The 23,231-nt window shown below is 39.2% G+C and overlaps 1 protein-coding gene across 4 annotated transcripts in view; it reads right to left on the bottom strand.

The window, feature by feature from the left end:
* The window catches only part of DISP1 (dispatched RND transporter family member 1), an 82,546-nt gene that overhangs the window by 44,419 nt on the left and 14,896 nt on the right, over nt 1–23,231 (bottom strand). Inside the window, exons 2-3 of one of the 4 annotated variants that reach the window (XM_088146325.1) lie at nt 20,695–20,834; nt 2,961–2,996 (exon numbers count right to left, since the gene is read on the bottom strand). The exons of 1 other annotated variant lie outside the window; for it this stretch is intronic. The gene's annotated coding sequence lies outside the window, so the exon portion shown is untranslated. Of the gene's footprint in view, nt 1–2,960; nt 2,997–20,694; nt 20,838–23,231 lie in introns of all 4 variants that reach the window. 2 more of the 4 variants (XM_088146314.1, XM_088146332.1) reach the window with 2 other exon arrangements.

Here is a 23,231-nt window from a genome sequence, read left to right on the forward strand (position 1 = left end):
AGACCTGCTTTCCTATTTAACCCAAGGGGCAAAGACTCAATGGTAACAGCTGGGGGTGAAGATTTGATCTCCATGTGACATTGGGAAGGCAGTTCTGATTGTAACAGGGCTTGGCTCTATTTCTAAGGGGAAAGTGTCAAGTTTTGCTATTGCTTATAGCTGCATTTTTTGAAGGGGAGAGAATCTAAACCAGTGTTTTTCAAACTTGGCAACTTTAAGATGAATGGACTTCAACTCCCAGAATTCTGGCTGGGGAATTCTGGGAGTTGAAGCCCACACATCTTAAAATTGCCAAGTCTGAAAAACACTGATCTAAATTTAGCACTGGCTGTATCCTTTCAGACAGCTTTATTAAAATTTCACAGACATTTTAACTAGCACTTTGGACGAGTTAAAGGCAGAGGGCGGGCAATCTGGTGCCTTCCTGATGTTTTGAGACTACAATCCTCCCCAGTGCCAACCAGCAGAGCTGGTTGATGGGGATTATGGGAACTGTAATCCAAAACTATTGGGAGACAGATTGTTTACTTCAGATTTATACAATGCTGAAATAGATCTGATTTATACAGTTGGTCAGACGAAAAAGTTTCAATCCCAACAATCTAGATGGATGTAGAAAATGAAGGCAGTATATATTATCTGTTCTAACTGTAATTCTAATTCAACTCTTTGCTCCCTCCCAGTAACTTTTGCCAAGTGGCACACTGCCTCTGAACACTGAAGATTCTATCCCCAGCTTAGCATCTTGCAATCTCCAACTCTGGGACTTGCAGGTCTAACATATCTGAAGTTACCAGATTGGAAAAGGCTGACTCCAGGCCAAGCAATCTCATCCTAGATAGTCCAAATCTGACAACACCATAGGCATTATACTTACATTTTTATTTTCAATCCCATTCCCAATAATTCCTGGTACGGAATTGGCCTTTACAAATCATATGAAATCAACTAGTCTTCAATCTGATCTCCAAATAAGGCTGCAGCCCATGAGTGAGGCACCTCTCTATAGTGCGGCTTATTAATTACTCAAAGCTTTTCACACTGACTCTTTGGACAAAAAAGCCTTTCATCACTTGATCAATACCAGTAATAAAATAGTTCTTCTGCTCTGGCATACAACCTAAAAAGGCAAGACATACACCAAAAAAGGAATGGAGAGGAAGAAAATAAAAAAATTAAAGAATGAAAGATATAAACTCTTCCAATCAGGACAGGAACAGTTCAGGTAGCCTGACGACATGACTGCAGGCTTGTGATAGATATGGAAAGTCCAAGAAATTTGGTCTCTCAAAAAAATCAAGACGCAATCTGCTTCTTTCCTCTGTTTCTGATCTACAGCCTGATGAAAAATGATCAAACTAGTGGCTTGTCTAGCACTAGATTTTCTAGAGCTGTGGGAATTGTTTAGAGGGGCACTTTGCAAAAACTACCCATCCTAGCCAACTACTCTCAGTGCTGAGCTGGTGACTGACACGCCCTACAAGAACATTCAGCACGTTCCAGAAACAGGCATATCCAGTATATTCCAGCTGATGGAAAGAAATACAGTGCGGTACAACAAACAACTATCCAAGCACAACATTAAGACCAGAAGTATTCAAAAGTTACATTGTTTCTTCTTTAACACACCCATACCTTGAAGCAGAACGGATTCCCTAATTCACATTGCTAGCTTCCCCTTCAAATATAAGGTACCAACTTCGACTGGATGGTATTTAATAGCTTCATGATCATAAACAGATTATCACTTGCGAGATCTTAACTAAAGATAGCAGCAGATCCCCTTTAAAGGAGACTAATGAATGTGGTCCATTTTCAGAAACGTGAAGGATTCAAGAGATGCTCTGGCAATTCTATTGAGATGTCAGTCTGACTTTGTTAGGTTGAAATGGAAAAAGTTATTGATAGAAAGATCTACAGATTCAAGGTGACTGGAATACCATAATCAGTTATTTGCTGAGACAAATTTCCTTACCCATTGACAGAAAGATCTACAGTTTCAAAGGAGATTGGAATACATCTCTCGGTTATCTGCTGAGACAAATTTGCTTACTCAATGAGTCATTTATATATACATGATCTGTTTGTTTTTGATACCAGCAAGATCAGAGGACTGTCAAAACTTTTGGGGGGCAACTTCTCCCCCAAATCTACACTCTGAGGAAAAGGGATATGATGCTTGAACTGTCCATCTCACACCTATGTTGGCTAATAGGTTCTTAGTAGAGAAAAATGGACTGGGTGGGTTCAGTAGGTAGTGCCTATTGCCTTGAAGGAGCAGCAATATGACTTCTTCTGGAGAGCATCTTCTTCTTTTGCATTATGTCTTTTAGACTAAGTGTCTCAAGAGCAAAGAACTGTTTGATCTTGTTAAGGGGTTGTAGCTAATAAACCTTGCTGGATTGATTCTGCATGGTCTCCTGGAGTTCCTTGGGCTAGGCCCGACATCAATCTTCCCAGAATGAAACCAGTTCCCAGGCTCAGCCAGTTCACACCGATGGAATTTTTTAGGGAGGTGCCAGTCTCCTCCGCTTATCTCTTCCTCGCTCCTCTGGAGATGAGAGCACATTCTTTACTCCCCTCCCACCATTCCAGTCCATCACATCCAGGAACCTTTTCTGGCTGCCAAGTGAGGTGAAAAGTTATTCACCCAAATAAAATGCTTCATGCTAGTCCCACAATTGGTATAATAATATAAATACCTAAGCACTTATAGTACATTACATCGATAATGCATTACACAACAATAATGTGATTTGATATGGGATTATTCATCAAAGCATGCAGAAAATCAATTTAGCTTTCCTTACAATACATCATAAAGTTGATGTATAGTAAGGTTGAACCACAAACGTGCTATCAAAATGCAAGCCAAAGCCCTTGCAAGACATGTAAAAACTACAATGCATGACTTTAAAACAACAACAACAATAGAAAAGCATGCCTTGATCCCAACTTACCAGATTGGATACATCAGTCCACACCAGCCTGACTTTCTACAATAAAGTTGAAACATGCCTGTTTGTAACTTCAAGTATGTTGCATGATCATATAAACATGCACCCTAATAAACAGCACTGGAGTGCAGGTATATTAAGATTTATACAAAGTCATACTTTCATATGCATTCCAGTTTCACATGCATTTGGCTTTCCACTACATGTTACAACTAATAAGAAGCCTACCTGAATAAACACATGCAAAACACCAGCCTTAGCCAGTTTTACAAGTAGCCAAGGACGGAGATGATGAATGCTTCACTCATAATGGCTACAATTTACTATTGTCAATTGACTGAGATTGTTGTATTAAAAATCCTATCATCTTGATCTCATTAAGATGATTCCACTGCCTGCCAGTCACTTAAAGAAGCCATTGCTTACCGATTTACAACAAGCACTCTCCAAGAGAAAATATTCTAAATCCTTCAAAGTAGAAACTGCAACTACCATTCTTTCTCTGAAATTGCAGCTCTTCTGGCCTTTAGAAAGACATGAAAAACTGGGCTCTTTCTCTGGGGGTTTGGGCCAAGATGATCAGAGATCCTGTTTAGAGGAGTGTAATAAATCCCTGATTGCCAATTAATGGTTATTTATTGATTTTAGTTGATCTGTTTATTTGGTTCAGTGTTTTGTTTCTTGGTCTACTGTATGCCATCCAGAGTCAAGTTGGGAGATCATATAATTTTTGAAATAAAAAATATAACGCACACACATACATATAAACACAAGTGCATGCACACACATCCATACATGCACATAATCTGAGACTTGCTGATACTCTAACGTGGACTGAAGCAGACAACGCAAGACAAAGTGTGACTTTTATTCACTTTAGTTTTGAGCTGGCCAAACACAGCTCTTCCAGTGCAGAGACAATCTTTGCTAGCTGTCTCTTGGCAAAGAGAGGAGAGCCTGGGAATTTCAATTGCTACAGATAAATCAATGGCCAGGATTTCAAAGAACTCGACTTCCAACACTTTAAGAAGCATGTGTTAAATTTCTCTGAGATACTTTGATTTTCCCTGGTATACGCTAAATGAAAATTGCCAACTTTAATTATTACATAGCAAATATTAAAATATGATTGCAATAATCTTTGATTCATATTTTAAAATAGCTTATTTATTTATATATGTATTCATTTATATAATTTATATAACTGCCCATCTCAAGTGACTCTGGGCAGCTTACAAGATTAAAATCAAACCAACCCCCAAAATCTTACCCCTCTGGTGCCCAAGGATAAACAATTAAGTATTAACCACCCATACTAGCACAGCTCATCTCCACCCTGATCCAAATGCCTGGGGGAAGAGCCAGGTCTTTAATGCATATAAATGTAACAATTTCCCTTAAACCAACATTTTTAAAAGATTTACTAAGTATCAGTCGTATCTTAGTGACTTTTCAATAAATATGCATTTAAGCTTATTGACATCTGCGCATTCACTTTCTCAATTAGTTTTTAACCATATACTACAAGCAGATCAGGCTCCTTGAATTCTGAGATAACCTCAGCTCATTTATATTTACTAAACCTAGTAATCTTCCAAAGTATCAAGTATACCTCTCACAAATCTTATTCAGACTATGCAACAGTTTGGGAATTGCATTAGCTGCAATTCAGATTCCTGATCTAGGAATGTGGGGAGCCTTTTTTTTTTTTAAAAAAATAGTCCTTTAAGCTTTCCCCATGCTTTGGTCTCCAGACATTTTTGGATGATAATTTCCATCGCTCATGATCATTAGCTACATAGTATTGGCTGGGACTGTAAGAAAATTGGGGACCAGAAAATTATGAAGGACAAATATATGTACCAGTTACCTAGGTTAATATGCACCTGTAGCAAAGGTTGTTTATTGTCTGTAGAAAGACAAGTGAGCATCTGGGTCCAGGTCCAATTCAAGGTGCTGGCTTTAGTCTTTAAAACCCTTCATGGCATGGGGCCGGGTTATCTGAGGGACCGCCTCTCCCTAATTATATCTGCCCTTCTCATCAGATCTGGTAGAGAAAGGATGCTGTAGGTCCCATCTGCTAGGGAACTACACTTGGTGGGTCCCAGGAGGCAGGCCTTCTCTGCCATGGCACCTGCCTTATGGAACATTCTCCCTTCTGAAGTGAGGTTAGCTCCATCCCTGTTAATGTCCCAGAAGTTCCTCAAGACGTGGCTATGTCTTCAGGCCTGGGGGTCCCAGGGGACTGGTGAAGTTTTAAGATGGCTCCATTACTGTGGTTGATATTGACTCTCTCTTGTGTCTTGTGGGGTTTTTACATTTTAATAATGACTTTTATGTATTTTGTTTTAATTGATTGTTGTACACTGCCCAGTCATTTTATGTGAGCCATATAAATTTGATGAATAAATAAAAATGAAATCCCCATTTTTACATCCACCCTGCATGCCAGATTAATGCAAACAATGAATATGTTTCTGCTTAGCTCTACATGAACACAGCCAATTGTTCTTATTAAACAAGAAGTGATTAGCCCAAACCATAGTTTAGCAAGATGGGTGAACCCAGCCAGTTTATCACACAAAATGCAAACTATCACCCACTATATTCCCAATCCAACCTTTCCTATTCTGGAACATTTCAGATGTGCAGAGTTATAAGTCCCATCATCCATTAACCAGCATATGGTTACAGGTAATGGAGGTTGCATTTCAGAATATATGTTTGGGGAACACTGGGTTAACTTAATGTTCTCTTTTCCCTTTGCCCTAAGTCCCTAATATTTGTAAATTGCCCATAAAAATAATAAAATACACCCTGCCTTAAAATAAATAACGCCTGCTGACAAAGTAATAACCCCAGAAATTCCTACAAATGTGAGAGTGCAATGACATTTAGCACTTTCAGACTTATATCATGTATTTATAAATTCATGGTTAGGAATTCAGTATTGAGAATCCAAAAGATATACTTTTAAATTCTGATTTATATCAAGAGATATCACTTTTTGAGAGCTTAGTGCTTAAATCCTCTTCAGAGTAGAAAATCTATTATACCCTGTTTAAATATACTGCACAGCATCCATACTGTGGATAAATGTGTTTAGAAAATGTTTTCCTTGGGGGAAAGGGGCCTAGCACATAATTTCTGGATTAAAGACTGCACTATCAGCTAAATAATGCAATTATTAGTGACGGGTTCACTGAATTACTTTTTAGAGGTCACTAGAGCTTCCTCAAAATATGAAACTGTCATTGTAAATTTGTCTAATGACAAGTGATGAAACAGATGTAAACAGGAAAAGAACTGCTCCAATTTTTATTCGTGTATTTATTCAATTTATACGGCGGTCCATTTCAAATACATGACACTACATATTATAATTTTTCCCTCTGCTGCCGTGTCAGTAATCTCAAAATTAAATATGGATCAATATTCATCAGTGCATATGCTCTATCTACAGTCATTTCAGGAACTAAATAACTGTATCATTTCAAAGGAACCAAAAATGAGAAAGAGAAGGCTCTACTCAATGTTCTCATGCGAGGTGTTTTCCTGTTCTGTCTTGTCTGAAGCCCCTTTTCCACAAACCCATCTGCTTGGTGGATTCCCTCAACCCTCCAGAGCAAATATGAGGGTCTGTGGGTCATGGGAATCAGTTTTACTGGGGGGGGGGGGGTGCCATTTAATCAGCAAACAGACTTAAATATAGTTTATCAAAGAACAAACTAAATTTGATGATAGGTCCAAAGACAGAAAATAGGCCACATATAAAGACAAAGTCAAAGAAGTTACTCAGCTGAGAAGAAAAATACCTTGTTTTATAGTTCTTCTCACCTTCAGCTGTAAAAAAAGTAGTGGGGAGGGACTTTGCTATACTTTATTTTTTGCTAATAAATCTGACCTCTCCCCCTCTTGCAATAAAGTTCACATGGAAGCTCATGGAACTGCCATAATTAAATCTAGTTTGGCCAAGATTCCTGAACCAAATCCAAATGATGAACTAAAAGGCAGCAATCAATTTCATTTCTTTATCAGCCTGTATCAAATACTTCTACATGAACTATATCAATTTTGAAATAGTCAGGAAAACACTGATAAAACACAAAGGCTATGTAGCTGGCATGGTGCAGAAACTGATCAAATTGTAAAAATGATCAGGAGTGAAACATTTATTTAGCACAAGGATATATTCCAGGCATGGATGGTACCACAAATAATTTCATTTCAGAGCCCCGCTGCTTTGAAGGGAAAGGAATCTAAAAGTTTAGCTAAATGAGTTTGCACTATGAAGAAGCAGCCAAACTAAGTTGTAATATTAGGCATTCTTACCTGAGTCCTACTGAAATTACTGAGACTTTCTTCAAAATGGAGCAAGAAAGATTTGTTGTTAAAAGCTTTTCAACAAGATAAGAGCATTGGGGTTACTTTGAACTATCTCCTTCAAAATGATGAATTTCTCCCCTTACAAGTCCATATTTTATAATGAATATTCTATTATTATGGTTGATCACACAAACAGCCAGATGTTTAGACTGGATTTGGCATTTTTATCCACCTATTGAGTCCTTCCGAAGGACCTGGGATGACGATGACGATGATGATGATATACACATCAACGTGAAATCACAGCTGCCAGTTCTTTAGCTGGTGTTGGCCTTCATTCATATTGAGTTCTTCCCAAGAACCTAAGATGTCATAATGTACTGGCATAGTATATGTGCGGATCCAAGCAGTATTGTTGTTGTTGTTTAGTCATTAAGTCGTGTCCGACTCTTCGTGACCCCATGAACCATATTGCGCCAGGCCTTCCTGTCCTTCACTGCCTCCCTCAGTTTGCTCAGTTTCATGCTCATTGCTTCAGTGATGCTATCTAACCATCTCATCCTCTGCCGTCCTCTTCTCCTTTTGCCTTCAATCTTTCCCAGCATCAGGGTCTTCTCCAAAGAGATCTCTCTTCGCATTAGGTGACCAAAGTATCTGAGCTTGAGCTTCATTATTGATCCTTCCAATGAGCAATCAGGGTTGATTTCCTTTAAGATTGACTGGTTTGACCTCCTAGCAGTCCAGGGGACTCTCAAGAGTCTTCTCCAGCACCACAGTTCAAAGGCATCAATTCTTCGGCGCTCGGCCTTTTTTATGGTCCAGCTCTCACAGCCATACATTACTACTGGAAAAACCATAGCTTTGACTATGCGGATCTTTGTCGGCAAGGTGACGTCTCTGCTTTTTAATATGCTATCTAGGCTTGCCATAGCTTTCCTCCCAAGGAGCAAGCGTCTTTTAATTTCATGGCTGCAGTCTCCATCTGCGGTGATCTTGGAGCCCAAATAAATGAAGTCTGTTACTGCTTCCATTTCTACCCCTTCTATTTGCCAGGAATTGATGGGTCCAGATGCCATGATCTTAGTTTTTTTAATGTTGAGTTTCAAGCCAGCTTTTGCACTCTCCTCTTTCACCCTCATCAAGAGGCTCTTTAGTTCTTCTTCACTTTCTGCAGTTAGGGTGGTATCGTCCGCATATCTGAGGTTGTTGATGATTCTCCCTGCAATCTTAATTCCGGCTTGTGATTCTTCCAGCCTGGCATTTCTCATGATGTACTCTGCATATAGGTTAAATAAGCAGGGTGACAGTATACAGCCTTGTCGTACACCTTTCCCTATTTTGAACCAATCGGTTGTTCCATGACCGGTTCTAACTGTTGCTTCTTGGCCCGCATACAGATTTCTCAGGAGACAGGTAAGGTGGTCTGGTATTCCCATCTCTTTAAGAATTTGCCACAGTTTGTTGTGATCCACACAATCAAAGGCTTTTGCATAGTCAATGAAGCAGAAGTAGATATTTTTCTGGAACTCTCGTGCTTTCTCCATGATCCAGCGAATGTTGGCGATTTGATCTCTAGTTCCTCTGCCTCTTCGAAACCCAGCTTGTACATCCGGTAGTTCTCGGTTCATGTATTGCTGAAGCCTAGCTTGTAGGATTTTGAGCATAACCTTGCTAGCATGTGAAATGAGTGCAATTGTGCGATAGTTTGAGCATTCTTTGGCGTTGCCCTTCTTTGGAATTGGAACATAAACTGACCTTTTCCAATCCCGTGGCCACTGTTGCGTTTTCCAAACTTGCTGGCATATTGAGTGCAGCACTTTAACACCATCATCTTTTAGTATTTTAAATAACTCAGCTGGAATACTGTCATCTCCACTAGCTTTGTTGTTAGCAATGCTTCCTAAGGCCCACTTGACTTCACTCTCTAGGATGTCTGGCTCAAGGTCAGTGATCACACCAGCGTGGACATCAGGGACATTAAGATCTTTCTTGTAGAGTTCTTCTGTGTATTCTTGCCACCTCTTCTTAATCTCTTCTGCTTCTGTTAGGTCCCTGCCTTTTTTGTCCTTTATCATGCCCATCTTTGCACTAAAGGTTCCTTTCATATCTCCAATTTTCTTGTAGAGATCTCTAGTCTTCCCCATTCTATTGTTTTCCTCAATTTCTTTGCATTGTTCATTTAAGAAGGCCTTCTTATCTCTCCTGGCTATTCTCTGGAAATCTGCATTCAGTTGCTTATATCTTTCCCTTTCACCCTTGCTTTTCGCATTCCTTCTTTCCACAGCTATTTGTAAAGCCTCATCAGACAGCCATTTTGCTTTCTTGCATTTCTTTTTCTTTGGGATGGTTTTAGTTGCTGCCTCCTGTACAATGTTACGGACCTCCGTCCATAGTTCTTCAGGCACTCTGTCTACCAAATCTAATCCTCTAAATCTATTCATCACCTTCACTGTGTACTCACAAGGAATATGATCTAAGTCATACCTGAGTGGTCTAGTGGTTTTCCCTACATTCTTCAATTTAAGCCTAAATTTTGCAGTAAGAAGCTCATGATCTGAGCCACAGTCAGCTCCTGGTCTTGTTTTTGCTGTCTGTATAGAGCTTCTCCATCTTTGGCTGCAAAGTATATAATCAATCTGGTTTCGGTATTGACCATCTGGTGATGTCCATGTGTAGAGTCGTCTCTTGTGTTGTTGGAAAAGAGTGTTTGCTATGACTAGCTTGTTCTCTTGACAGAACTCTATTAGCCTTTGCCCTGCTTCATTTTGTACTCCAAGGCCAAATTTGCCTGTTATTCCGATTACTCCTTGACTTCCTACTTTAGCATTCCAATCCCCTATGATGAAAAGGACATCTTTTTTTGGTGCTAGTTCTAGAAGGTGTTGTAGGTCTTCATAGAAGCGGTCAACGTCAGCTTCTTCAGCATCAGTGGTTGGGGCATAGACTTGGATGACTGTGATATTGAATGGTTTGCCTTGGATACGCACTGAGATCATTCTGTCGTTTTTGAGGTTGTACCCCATTACTGCCTTTCCCACTCTCTTATTGACTATGAGTGCAACTCCATTTCTTCTAAGGGTTTCTTGCCCACAGTAGTAGATATAATGGTCACCCGAATTAAATTCACCCATTCCCGTCCATTTCAGTTCGCTGATTCCCAAGATGTCGACGTTCAATCTTGTCATCTCATGTTTGACCACATCCAGCTTGCCTTGGTTCATAGATCTTACATTCCAGGTACCTATACAATATTGTTCTTTACAGCATCGGACCTTCTTTTCGCTTCCAGATACATCCACAGCTGAACGTCCTTTCGGCTTTGGCCCAGCCGCTTCACTCTTTCTGGAGCTACTTGGAAATGCCCTCCGCTCTTCCCCAGTAGCATATTGGACACCTTCCGACCTGAGGGGCTCATCTTCCGGCATCATATCTTTTAGCCTTTTAACATTGTCCATGGGGTTTTCTTGGCAAGGATACTGGAGTGGGTTGCCATTTCCTTCTCCAGTGGACCACATTTTGTCAGAACTCTCTGTCATGACCTGTCCGTCTTGGGTGGCCCTGCACGGTATAGCTCATGGCTTCACTGAGTTATGCAAGCCCCTTCGCCACGACAAGGCAGTGATCCATGAAGGGGTCCAAGCAGTATGGCCTTTTGCAATTGACAGATGGAAATTTTGTCAATGCACAGATTTTTTAAGTGTCATCCAAGGCTTTTTGGTATGGCACCCATTGTGCCAATAACTACTGAGACCACCACTGCCTGTTTATGCCATAATCTTTCAATTTCGATTTTCAGATCTTCATACTTTGTGATCTCCAATTCTTTGTCTTCTATTCTACTATCACCTGGTATTGCCACAGCAACCATCCATTCTTTCTTCTTTTCAACCACAGTTAAATCTGGTGTGTTATGTACCAAGACTTTATCGGTTTGTATTCTGAAATCCCACAGTATTTTAACCTGTTCATCTTTCTGACTACTTTTTCAACTATATGTTTCCACCAATTTATCATTACTGGCACGTGATAATTTTTACAGATGTTCCAGTGAATCATTTTGGCAAGTGTGTTATGTTGTTTATAGTCAGTTTGTGTGATGTTCTTACACGAGTGGAATATATGATCTACTGTTTCTTTTGCTTCTTTGCACAATCTGCAAAGAAGCAAAATTTGAATCCTTTGATGATTTTTCAATTCTGGCCTTGATTGCATTAGTTCAAATAGCTTGCTCTTGAGCAGCCAAAATCAAGCCTTCAGCTTCTTTAATGTTCCAGTTGTAAGCCATTGCCAAGTTTTATCTTCATCCACTTTCCCCTCAATCTTTTGTAGAAATTAACCATGTAATGCTTTTCCTTGCCAGTATTCTGTTCATATTTTTATTACATTATTTCAATATTCATGTTTTGTTTCTTGTACATTCAATAAGTTCCCATTTTTAATTTGCATCAGTATTTGTTCTTGGCTATCTTTCACATAATCAGCCAGTGCATGCTTTTCTTCTTCGACAGTTTGACTTGAAATAAACCTCAAGTAAATCATTTCTGCGGGGTAGGTACAATCTATCAATACCACTACGAGGATGTAATGCATAGTGTATAGTCATGAGTTTTCTTGTTTTTCATTCCAAACTGTCCAGTTTAGCCTGTGTCCAGTTAATAATTCTAGCAGAGTATTGTATAACAGGCTTTGATGGTGCTTCCACCGTTCAATTTTGTCTTTAGCAATTTTCTCACTCTTTGGATATATTCTTTAACTAATCACATTTTTAACCTGTTCATCCTTGATGTTATCCAACTGTAAAATGCCCAGATACTTGTAGGCTTCATCCTGATGGCTCCTGATGGTTTGGCCATTTGGTATTTCAATTCCATTACTGTTCATGATTTTACCCCAATTTATTGCTACTGTAGCACATTTCTCTAGGCCAAATTCCACTGCTATATCTGTGCTAAAAATTCTTACAGTATTTGTCAATGACTGGATTTTGATTTCTGATTTTCCATAAAGCTTCAGATCATCCATATAAAGCAAATGTGAGATTTTATTAGCATTTTTTGCTGTTTTGATAGTTTGATAGATTTGTTTTCTTTAAAACCACGGAAAGTGGGATCATAGCAATGACAAATAATAAGGGTGATAATGAGTCACCCTGGAAGATGCCTCTCCTAATGCTGACAAGCCCATATTTTTCATTTCCAACCACCAATTCTGTCTTCCACTGCTTCATTATTTTTTCTAAAACATTCTAATATTTTTACTGACACCAGTTGTTTCCAAACATTTGATGATCCAACTATGTGGTAATGAATCAAATGACTTTTTATAATCAATCCAGACCATATGTAAATTGGTTTTTTGGCTTCTGCAGTTCTCCAAAACCATTTTATCAATCAGAAATTAATATTTTGTACCTCTGCTTTTCCTTTTATTTCCTTTCTGTTCTATTGGAAGGATGTTATTTCCTTTCAAATGATCTTGGATATTGTCAGCTATTATGCCTGTAAGTAATTTAAATATTATAGGCAAGCAAATTATTGGTCTATAGTTTCCTGGTGTTGTTCCTTGTGTTGGGTCTTTTTGAATCAAATAAGTTTTGCTAGTTATTACCCAGTCACTGATGTCTCCTTTATGCAATACTTCATTAAGCTGTTTAGCTATAATTGGATGTAAGCTATTCAGATATTTGAGCCAAAAGCCACGCAATTGATCATTTCCAGGAGATGTACAGTTTTTAATCCTTTTCACTCGATTTTTAACCATTTCTGCTGTTATTATTAGTTCTTCCATTTGATTTTTACTAAATGCATCTTCAAATTCTTTTATCCATCCAGTATTTTTATTATAGTCTTTTTGAGTTTCTCATAGGTCTTTCCAAAACTGGATTGTTTCCTTTTTGTTTGGTTTCCCATTTTCAGAATTTCTATTGCCACTTATACTTTGGTAGAATCGCCTCTGGTCTGATTGAAGTAGCTGATTTTGCTTAAATTGGATGATCTGTGCCTCACAGCGTTCCGTTTTCCCAGCTGCTGCTGTTATTTGTTGCTTTATGATTTCCAAAGCTTCTTAAATTTTTCTGGTGCTAAACCAATACTTTTTTACTAGTCTTGTCTTGATCCTTATTTTCTTCCATTTTTGCTCTTTCATGTTCTTTAAATTACTCGCATCTGATCTTAATTTCTTTATTTTGGCCTCTAGTCTGATCTTCTACTTTGGGATTGAATATGATTTTGCTTTTGGTTTTCTAATTTTGATACTGAGTCCTTCTGTAGCCACCGCTGCTGTACTGTAAGCAAGCTGACTGGTCTGTTCGATAGGATTTAATCCTTGCAAGCACCTTATTCACATCCTTCATTACAGGTGCCAGGCCTTTTTGCGGCACTACGTTCAGTGCTGGCAGTCTTTGTCTTTCTACTGGTAATTCTGCACGCGCCATAATTTTCTCTTTCAATTCTTCTTGTCGGGAGGTCAGCTCATAGGCTGTTTAAGTGCTGACCTGTACTGGTTCTGCTGTTATTACTTCTTCTAAGTTATCATTTCTGTAGTTCATATCAGCTGTTTCCTCTTTATTTCCAATTGTTATTATCTGAGCTTCTTCTACTATTCTACTATCCTAACAGACCAGTCAGCTTGCCCACAGTACAGCAGCAGTGGCTACAGAAGAACTCAGTATCAAAATGGGTCTTCCATTTTCACAATTTTTCTGAAGCTCTTCCAGTTCTGCTTCCCTGAATATTTTATTTCTGGTAATGAATCTCCTTTGATCTGCTAATAGGTTTTCAGTGATATTGAGTCTGGATAAATTCCTTTCTACAGTTCAAACATTCACTTTAAGTAGCCCCGCTTTGTTGGTTCCAATTTATAATAGCAGGCCATAATGGTGTGATTTTCAAATACAGTATACTTTGTCTTGTCTGTGGTTGTTGTTCTTCCAATAATCCTACAGGGCCCAGTCATAGTTCCTGAATCCCATTGCCCACTTATTGACAGATGCCCAGGAACTACTGCTACTTCTATTTCTATCATTAATATTATTACAGACCGTCCCCTACTTAAAAACTTTCGAGTTGCAAACTTTCACCAATATGAACAAGATGGACCTGGAAGTCAGTAGGAGGCGAAAGATTAGTTTACAGCACACCACATACGGGAGGTTGGAGGTTTGCAATGGAGTTGGAGTTCCTGGAAAGGGTTAGTTTATGCGGTGCTCTCTGTCACCGGGTGGGGCAGAAGAGGTAGCGGTGGCTCCCTGGGCGAGGGGGGTGGCTGTGCAGGAGGCGCTGTTTAGGGTGGCAGTGGAACTGGAGGAAGCAGAGGGATGAGCACAGGCACAACGTGCACTCTGCAGCTCACGTTGGAAACTGCTGGCCCTTTGCGAGGCCTTGCAAGAGGAAGGCTGAAGAGGAGTTTGGGAGGGATGCCCAGGAACCCAGTAGTTCCTGGGTTTGCAGCCTCCCAAAATCCAACACAAGGCCTCACCCAGTGACGGGAGCCACTGCCACCTCTTCTGCCCCACCCGGTGACAGAGAGCACTGCATAAACTAACCCTTTCCAGGAACTCCAACTCCAATGCAAACCTCCAACCTCCTGTATGCAGTGCGCCATAAACTAACCCTTTCCCACCTCCTGCCTTCCGGGAGATTGGAGGTTTGCACTGGAGTTTACAGCATGCTTTGGGAGGCTGCAATCTTCAGCTTTCCTCCTGCAAGGCCTTGCAAAAGGCCAGCAGTTTTGCCTCCTGCACAGCCGCCCCTTTGCCCAAGGAGCCACTGCTACCTCTCCTGGCAGTGGAGCGCCCCATGCCCCACCAGCTTGCTCCACCACACTCTCCACAGTCTGCGGACTATTGCTTCTCGCATTGGCAGCAGAACACAGGGCTCCTTTGCCCACACCGCTGTCCTGCTTCCTGCTTCCTGCTTCCTCTTTTTTTTTTTTTTTTACTTTTTACTGTACTTTTTACTTGGTTGGACTTACGAACAAAATGGACTTACGAACAGCCTTTTGGAACGTAACCTGTTCATAAGTAGGCGACTGTCTGTATTATTACTATTTCCCACCTTTATTTTGCACAACTCCAGGCAGCTTACATAATACTCCTGACTCCTATTTTCCCCACAATAACAACTCTGTGAGGTCTACTGGGCTGAGAGTGACTGGCCCAAAGCCACACAGCTGGCTTTTATGCCTGAGGGAGGACTAGAGCTCATGGTCTCCCAGTTTCTAGTCCAACACTGTAATCATACACCAAGTAAAACTGGCTAGCAGTAGATTTTTATTAAAAAGTATACAAAGTGCCAGTGAGATTACATTTTCCTATAGCAATCTTCCTATTCATCTTCTTTCTCTCCAATACATATTTATTAAATGTATTATCCTGTCTGATCTCAGAGCTGAGTTGTATAAGGCCTTTTTGTACACTTGCTACCAGTTCTTCCCCCATGTACAAAAACATGTGTAATTACCATTATATCATTCTCTAAAACATAAAGGTTTAACAAGTATCCCCCATATCAGTGAACCCAGTGTGCCAAATTGTCCCATCCTTTTGAACCTAAACTCTTCCAGGAACAAGTCACTGTATGCTACAATTCACAATACAGAGAATTTTGCACAATGAACAGTGTATCAGCTTTGCTCTCTCTCCTTATTATCTAACATTCACAAAAAACTCTCTCTCCTTATTATCTAACATTCAGAAAAAAACACTAAGTGGACAACAAATATGTACAGACATTACCAGGTGACAAACTGCTCAAATTAGAAGCAATCTGAATTTCTTTTTGATTCTATGACAAAAAACAGGTTATAAGGTACCATTTACTCACTGGCGCATAAGATGGTAAATAATTTAGTTATTTACAAGGAATTTTGAACTTATTTTGCCTGGATTGTTATTATTAGCAAACACAGATTATTATGTGCTTTTGGAAAGACACTTATACAACAGATACCAAAGTTTGATTTGTCAAAATGTGTACTATCTCAACCTTGAATTGGTTCTTTATTCATGCAATGGAAAGAATGGTCATTATGATTCTGTGTGGTCAAGATTAATTTATTGTTTAAAAATTCAGCTGTATTATTTCTTAGACACATAAAACTGCTATATTTTATGTGATTTTTGGGGTTTTTTTTTACTTCTTTCTCTTTTTGTACTTTGTGCGTTTTGGTTTCTTTCACTGTAGTAAAACAATAAAATTAAAAAAGGAGCCTAATATATGCAGAATGTGCACAAATACTTAACTAGTGATGACAGACACATTTTTAGCCGTTGATTCCGATTTGTATGTAATTAAACTATTTCATATATATCTCTACAGTTTAATAGTAACATTAAAGTTAAATAGTAGCTCAACACCTAAAAGGAATAAAGAATTTCTCAGCTTGGCTAAACAGTGAGGATTAGGTCACTTTGGTAATAAGGTAACTTGATTTTAAGAGAATCAATTTAAGTTTTAAAATAAAGCAAATAATTATTTTCTTCTGAAACGTGCAATAGTTGCTATTCCTCTACCCCTCAGTTTAAAGAATTGATCTTTTTCCCTTCCTGAACTTCAGGCCAAATACGATTTAGCCTGAAATTCTTTAGTAAGAATCCAGCAAACTTTAAATTACTTCTCCTTTTGCCATTGTTGCATGCTGTTTCTAAATATTTGCGATTCCCAGATTACTAAAACAGGCTGAGATGCATTCCTTTGTAGTGCAGATGATTTGCACAGACCTCATGCAGTAGAGAAATTCTCACGCCTTCAAGGAACAAACTGGATTTAGGGGACACTTTGCTCACATGCCAGGGTAAAGTAATCATTAGGGTCAAAAAGAGCTCTTTCTTGTGCTACAATTCTGGAGATTCTAACTACCTTGCCAAAAAAAAAAGGGGGGGGGGACAGTAATATTGCTAGTACTGTGCAGAACAGTGATGATTTTAAAATACTTGCCATCAGAATCAAGTTGCGCCTAAATTTAAGCAAGTTTATGACAGGATCCTGTAACACGACTGCACAGAAATGAGGATTTGTTATAAAACCAGTAAGAAGACCATGTCAAAATACGATGATTACCAGTCAGAATTTCATAAATATCAACTGTGTTCTCCACCATAGCCTGGCTGGAGAGGCAAATTGCCAGAGAAGGCTGCAAGTTTCTGATAGCAGCATTTTTGCCATTATGGAATTTCTAAATATCAAAACACACTGACTCTCCTTTATGCCCATATTGCTGCATTATTCTGTACTGGAGGCTTGTTTTGTGGAGGCAATGCCAATTTATCAGTTATGAGAAAAACAGTAATTAAGCTCAACTTAGCTCAAGGGAATCTTTATTTTTTTACTCCGAAGTAAGCATTTTCCAAATAATGTGAAGCTTGGAAAGACTTTTTTCCCCCCAGGTTCTCAAGTAAAAGAAAGGAACAGTGATTTGAGAAAAACTGACTTTAGCAACATTTGCTTATCTCAAGTTACTCTATTATTTAAGGAACACAGAATGCATTATGTACAACTTGGTCTGCTCATAAAATCATCATGCTTGAATTTATTAAATTTAAACTGGCTGGCTTAGCCATTTTCCTACAAAATATCAGATTAGTAAAAATGCAATTATCATTTATGTAGGTTATGAAAATGTTCTAATGTAACTAAAACAAAGCTTAATATATTGCATTTGGAACTTTTAGCTTTCAGTAAAGAAATATACAGTATTTTCTTTCTTCTCTCTCCTTCTGCTGTGGCTTTCAAAGGGAGATTTATCCTTCCAAACGAACAGACTACTTCCTTGATTTTATTTCTCTCTCTACAGGAATAAATGGATTACTGACCAGTTGACTGCACCTCTTGCCCTGTCCTTCAAACGTACTAAGAATAGTAAAAATCCTCCTTCCAACCTCTCCTATGAAGCCTATGAATTTGGACTACCAGACATGGGCTGTAACAGTCTGGGCAACCCTTAGATGGCCACAAGGAGTTAGAGCAGTCATCTGGATCTTTGCAGCCCATGCTTGGTAGTCCCACTGTGAACAAATCCACTAAATCCACTGTCCTGGTACAGTGGACAGAAGAGTCCATATGAAAAGAAGCCACTGAACAACCTTTCTTCCTGCTCTTGGAGACATGGCACCACCTATAAGGTGAAATGTTCTTGTGTGTTCTGCATATTCTCAGCAAGGGAAAGATAATACTACTGCTGCATAATTTTTAGAGATCACTGAATCATTAACATCATTTAATGTTTCAGTATATGGATAACTTAGTTTCAGCATTTAGTCTTCATTCTGAAAGAACTGTCAATTTAAAAATAGATGCCCAGTTAATGGGAACTACAGTGGGAGCATTGACTCTCTTTTTAATTCCCTCCAGGAGCATTTGCAAAAGTTATGCACATCCCATGCAAATGAGTCCACTGAGCCTCACTATTTAGTAAATTCTGGGATTGGGATATTATAAATGCTCAGGGTTAGGATTTGCTCATATGTGGAGCTAAATGGTGGCATACAAAATGGGAGTAGAAAGATTACAGATTTAAGCAGGCACAGGCTCATCGAAACTGCACCCAAAAGTCCCTGGGCACCCAGTTGCTTGAAGATCTCCAAGGAGATTTAAACATATCTACCTAAATTTGTCTACAACCTTCTGACAATTTCAGATAGGTGAAAACTAATCATGTTGTACTTTAGATGCAACAGTATATTAAGTTAATTCAAAATAGAAATGAATGCTTGGCATCTCCTCCTTACAACAGAAAATAGATGGGGAGAAAGAGAAGAAAGGCTAGTGTTAAAATTTCATTTAGTGGATTGAATATCAAAAGAACTTTTAAAACATTTTAGAAAGATAAGCAGTAACATCAATCCTTTGAAAAACAAGTTTCAGACTAGCCTCTTAATAACTGTCAGGCTAAAACTGCTGAATACACACTCAGTAATTGCCAAAGCTTCCAGTAGTATTGTATGGCTGTGAGAGCTGGACCATAAAGAAGGCTGAGCGCCGAAGAATTGATGCCTTTGAACTGTGGTGCTGGAGAAGACTCTTGAGAGTCCCCTGGACTGCTAGGAGGTCAAACCAGTCAATCTTAAAGGAAATCAACCCTGATTGCTCATTGGAAGGACTGATAATGAAGCTCAAGCTCAGATACTTTGGTCACCTAATGCGAAGAGAGGAGTCTTTGGAAAAACCCTGATGCTGGGAAAGATTGAAGGCAAAAGGAGAAGAGGACGGCAGAGGATGAGATGGTTAGATAGCATCACTGAAGCAATGAGCGTGAAACTGAGCAAACTGAGGGAGGCAGTGAAGGACAGGAAGGCCTGGCGCAATATGGTTCATGGGGTCACGAAGAGTCGGACGCAACTTAACGACTGAACAACTACAACAGAAAGACATTTTAAGTGGGAGAACCACAAACAATATTAAAATGGTGTGGACAAATTATTAGTAGCGGTAAAACATATTTATATACTTTTTAAAATGACACAAGGGAGAAATAATTAAATGCACTATTAAGTTAAACTATATTTAATTGACATGGTTTTAATTCTAAGTGAATTAAATGAATTTTATTTTTTGTCCTGGCTGTGCCCATATTTTTGGAGCATGGTACCCAGCATGCTAATCAAATCTAAAAAAGTAAAATATTCTTGTTCTAGGATACTGGTCTCCCCCACATCATATTTGTTTCCTTTTTTTTTTTTTTTTTTACAGTTAGGTGCAAACACGATTGCTACATATAAACTATTTTTATATTGACATGTTTTAATGGGAGTGTATTCAAATAATATACAAACATTAGCAGATTGTATATACTTGTAGCATATAGAAATGACTAGTTTAGTGCCCTATTAAACATTGTAATTCATCAGCAACTTCTGGAAAGGCTCTACAGATCACATTTCATGTTTCCAGGAAGAAGCCCATTCAAATCTGAATGGTTTTATCTACTATGGCTCTGAAACTTTTGCACAATGGCCCTTCTGATGTTCTTGGCAATCATATGGCGGGGCCCAGGAGGAGAGCCTTCTCTGCCGTTGCCCCCGCCCTTTGGAATATTCTCCCCCCAGAGGTGCGGCAGGCCCTGACCCTCTCGGCTTTACGAAAAGGATTAAAGACCTGGCTCTGCCAGTGTGCATGAGGCAATAAGTGCTCTAACCATCCTTGGAGGTGGTTAGCGCCCTGACGACACTCCCTTGAATTATTCACCCACTCTCCATCTTTCTTGGAAGCTATTTATTAGGACTGTTTTATATTGTATTTTAATGACTTTTATCTCTGCTGTAAACTGCCCATTGTTTCAACGAGATGGGCGATGACAAATTTGATAAATAAATACATAAATAAATCTTTCTCTAAAAGGGAACAAGTCCCCTTAAAAAATGCTGCTGGGTGGTATTAGCAGTTGTGTTCACAGGAGCAACATATTCTTTTCTTACCACTCAAATGGCCACTCTGTAGGCTTGAATGTGAACTCTTATCAGTGTCCAATCAGATTTAAGATGGGTCTTCTTCCATGGCGTGCAGCTAAATGTTCCAGAACCGGCTCTGCCAGCTCCATTGCTTCCACCACGCTGCACTGCTAGACACAGAACAGCTGATTAGTGTGCTAGGTGTTGGAGGTTCACCTCTGCTGTCAACTGGCTTGTAAAAATCCCAGAACATTTAACAACTGGTTCTTGTGATCTGGTTCATTCCAGCTCGGGCACACCACTGGTCTTCCTCCAGCAACACTCTAGGCATTTGCCATTTTATCTCCCTGAGCTTCCCAGTAAACTAAACAGCTATGGTGGATCTGCGAGAGAGGAGAGGCTGCTCCAGTGCAATCCAGTCAAGTGCCTTACTCGTCCCCTTATTCCAGAAGTTGGAACTTCAAACTTCGTTGCTCAGATACAGTAAAATAGGGCCCAAAGGATTGGTCCACATTGTCAGTTAAAGCCACCCAAGATAAAGTTGCATGAATATTTCATACAACATAGAGATGTGTTATAGCCCTAAGACAATTCATATCCATTAGTAATAGCTAGCATTGGGAGGGATCAATCCATATTACAAAGGTAACATGGTTTATATTTTTATTTTACAATTGCTGGGAGCTAGAGGTACCAGAATCTGATTACAGTCAGTTCTTGTGCATATCATTCTGGCTTTTGGTTTAAAACACAGCTGAAAGGAGGTCAAAAAAGAAGAAATACACTATGGCAAAGTAGTGGAAAACCAGGCATCTGTGCCTGGGATTCAGAAAGTAGGTTTAAACACTGTTCTAAATGAGCATATGCCTTGCTTTGCTTAACAGGCTACAAAAACCAAATTACTGTAGTTGTATAAACCATTGTTTAAGGCTTACCCTGTGGCATGGACTCAGCTAACTATTTTTTTTATTTCCTAAAGAAGGATTAAGCTGCCATCTAACCAGGCCTATTTGGAAAGATCAAGCCATTTTCACCCTTCATATTAATAAACTCAAATAGTTGGACATGGATATATTCCTCTATAAATCCAAACTCTCACTATACAGGTTTGCCAATCCTGCAGAATACTAACTGCATTCAGCCAAACACAATTACAGCAGCCAGCCTCACCCACTGAGCTAACTTGGAGAATCAGAAGGCAGAAATGGGACAAGGAGATCCTTTGTTAGTGTTGCTGATGAGATGAAAAAGTACTAACTTTATTACGAAAATGTTAAGTCTGCTAGTTATCATCTATAAAGTGAGATTGTCTATCTCCAATTATGTCTGCTCATCCCATGAAATCTGACATGCTTCAGATCCTCTCCATGAATCAGTGCCATGTGGTGGGACCTAGGAGATGTTCCTGTCATGGCACCTGTCATTTGGAATGGCATATTTCCAAAGATTCAGATGGCCCTGATCCTGATGGCCTTCTGTAAGGCTTTAAAAACTTGTTTTTTCCCCTGGGCACTGTGTTAGAATATTGGATAGGCCTGTGTGGTAAACTGGTTTAGGATTCTGAATGTTACCCTTTCCCAATACTGGGTTTTTCAAAATTGTTTTAATGTGTTGTTAGCTGCCCAGAATCACATTCACAAGATGGGCAGCTTTATAAATCAAATCAGATCAAATTGAAAAACAAATGTTGTATTTCTGGCCTCTATTTGTGCTGTTTTATATTGTGCTGTTGTAGCTCTACTGTGTATTATCTTGTTTTGTTTTTAATCCTATGTTAGCTGCCCAGAATCACATTTTGCAAGTTGGGCAGCCATACAAATTGATTGACTGATTGACTGATTGATTGATTAAATAAATAAATAAATAAATAAGACCCTCTTTATGTTTGAAGTGAAATCAACTGCTTCCCCATTACAGGGCCTGGCCAAAATTTTTGATGAAAGAGAAAGTCTGTTCCCTAAGACTTTCATGCATTCCAGGCTCTGTCACTTCCGTTTTGGCAAAGCAATTTGAACCCCTGCAATGCTAGATCTTGGCTGTGCAGTACGGAAGAGAATCTCTCTGGCTTTGCCCTTTGTGGATTTCAGTATCTACCTTTGAACTTGCCCCTTACTGCATCTTCTTAGATTCAGTGGTCAACTTAAAACTGACAACCACTGACCAAAAATGGTGAACAGTAATGGCCTGAGAAAAGAAAACTGGCCATTTTGAACAGGTGGCAAGAAAAAACTAGAGGAGACCAGGAGAGGATGCTGAAGTACAACTCTACGAACACGGCAGCATCATTTATTCCCTCAAGAGAAAGAGCTTTCTAGGACTGAATCCTGTACTGGATGGATGGATGGTCCTTCATGGAACATGATAAAAAAATAAAATTCAGTACCTCACATTTTATTCATATCATAGGTTATTTTCACAAGCACTTGCAAATAAAGACATTAGCCACTGAAGATCTCTTCTGCCAATGAATCAAAATAAAAGAAACATCCCGAAGTGAGAATAAAGCAAATTAGAGAAATGCATATATATTTATGTATTTATATATATCAAAAAACTAGCTTCTT

Source organism: Python bivittatus, unplaced genomic scaffold, assembly GCF_059951505.1.
Source record: "Python bivittatus isolate LINGU-HERP-01145 unplaced genomic scaffold, Pbiv_v1 ctg000020_np1212, whole genome shotgun sequence".
In the NCBI taxonomy this organism is placed as follows: Eukaryota; Metazoa; Chordata; class Lepidosauria; order Squamata; family Pythonidae; genus Python; species Python bivittatus.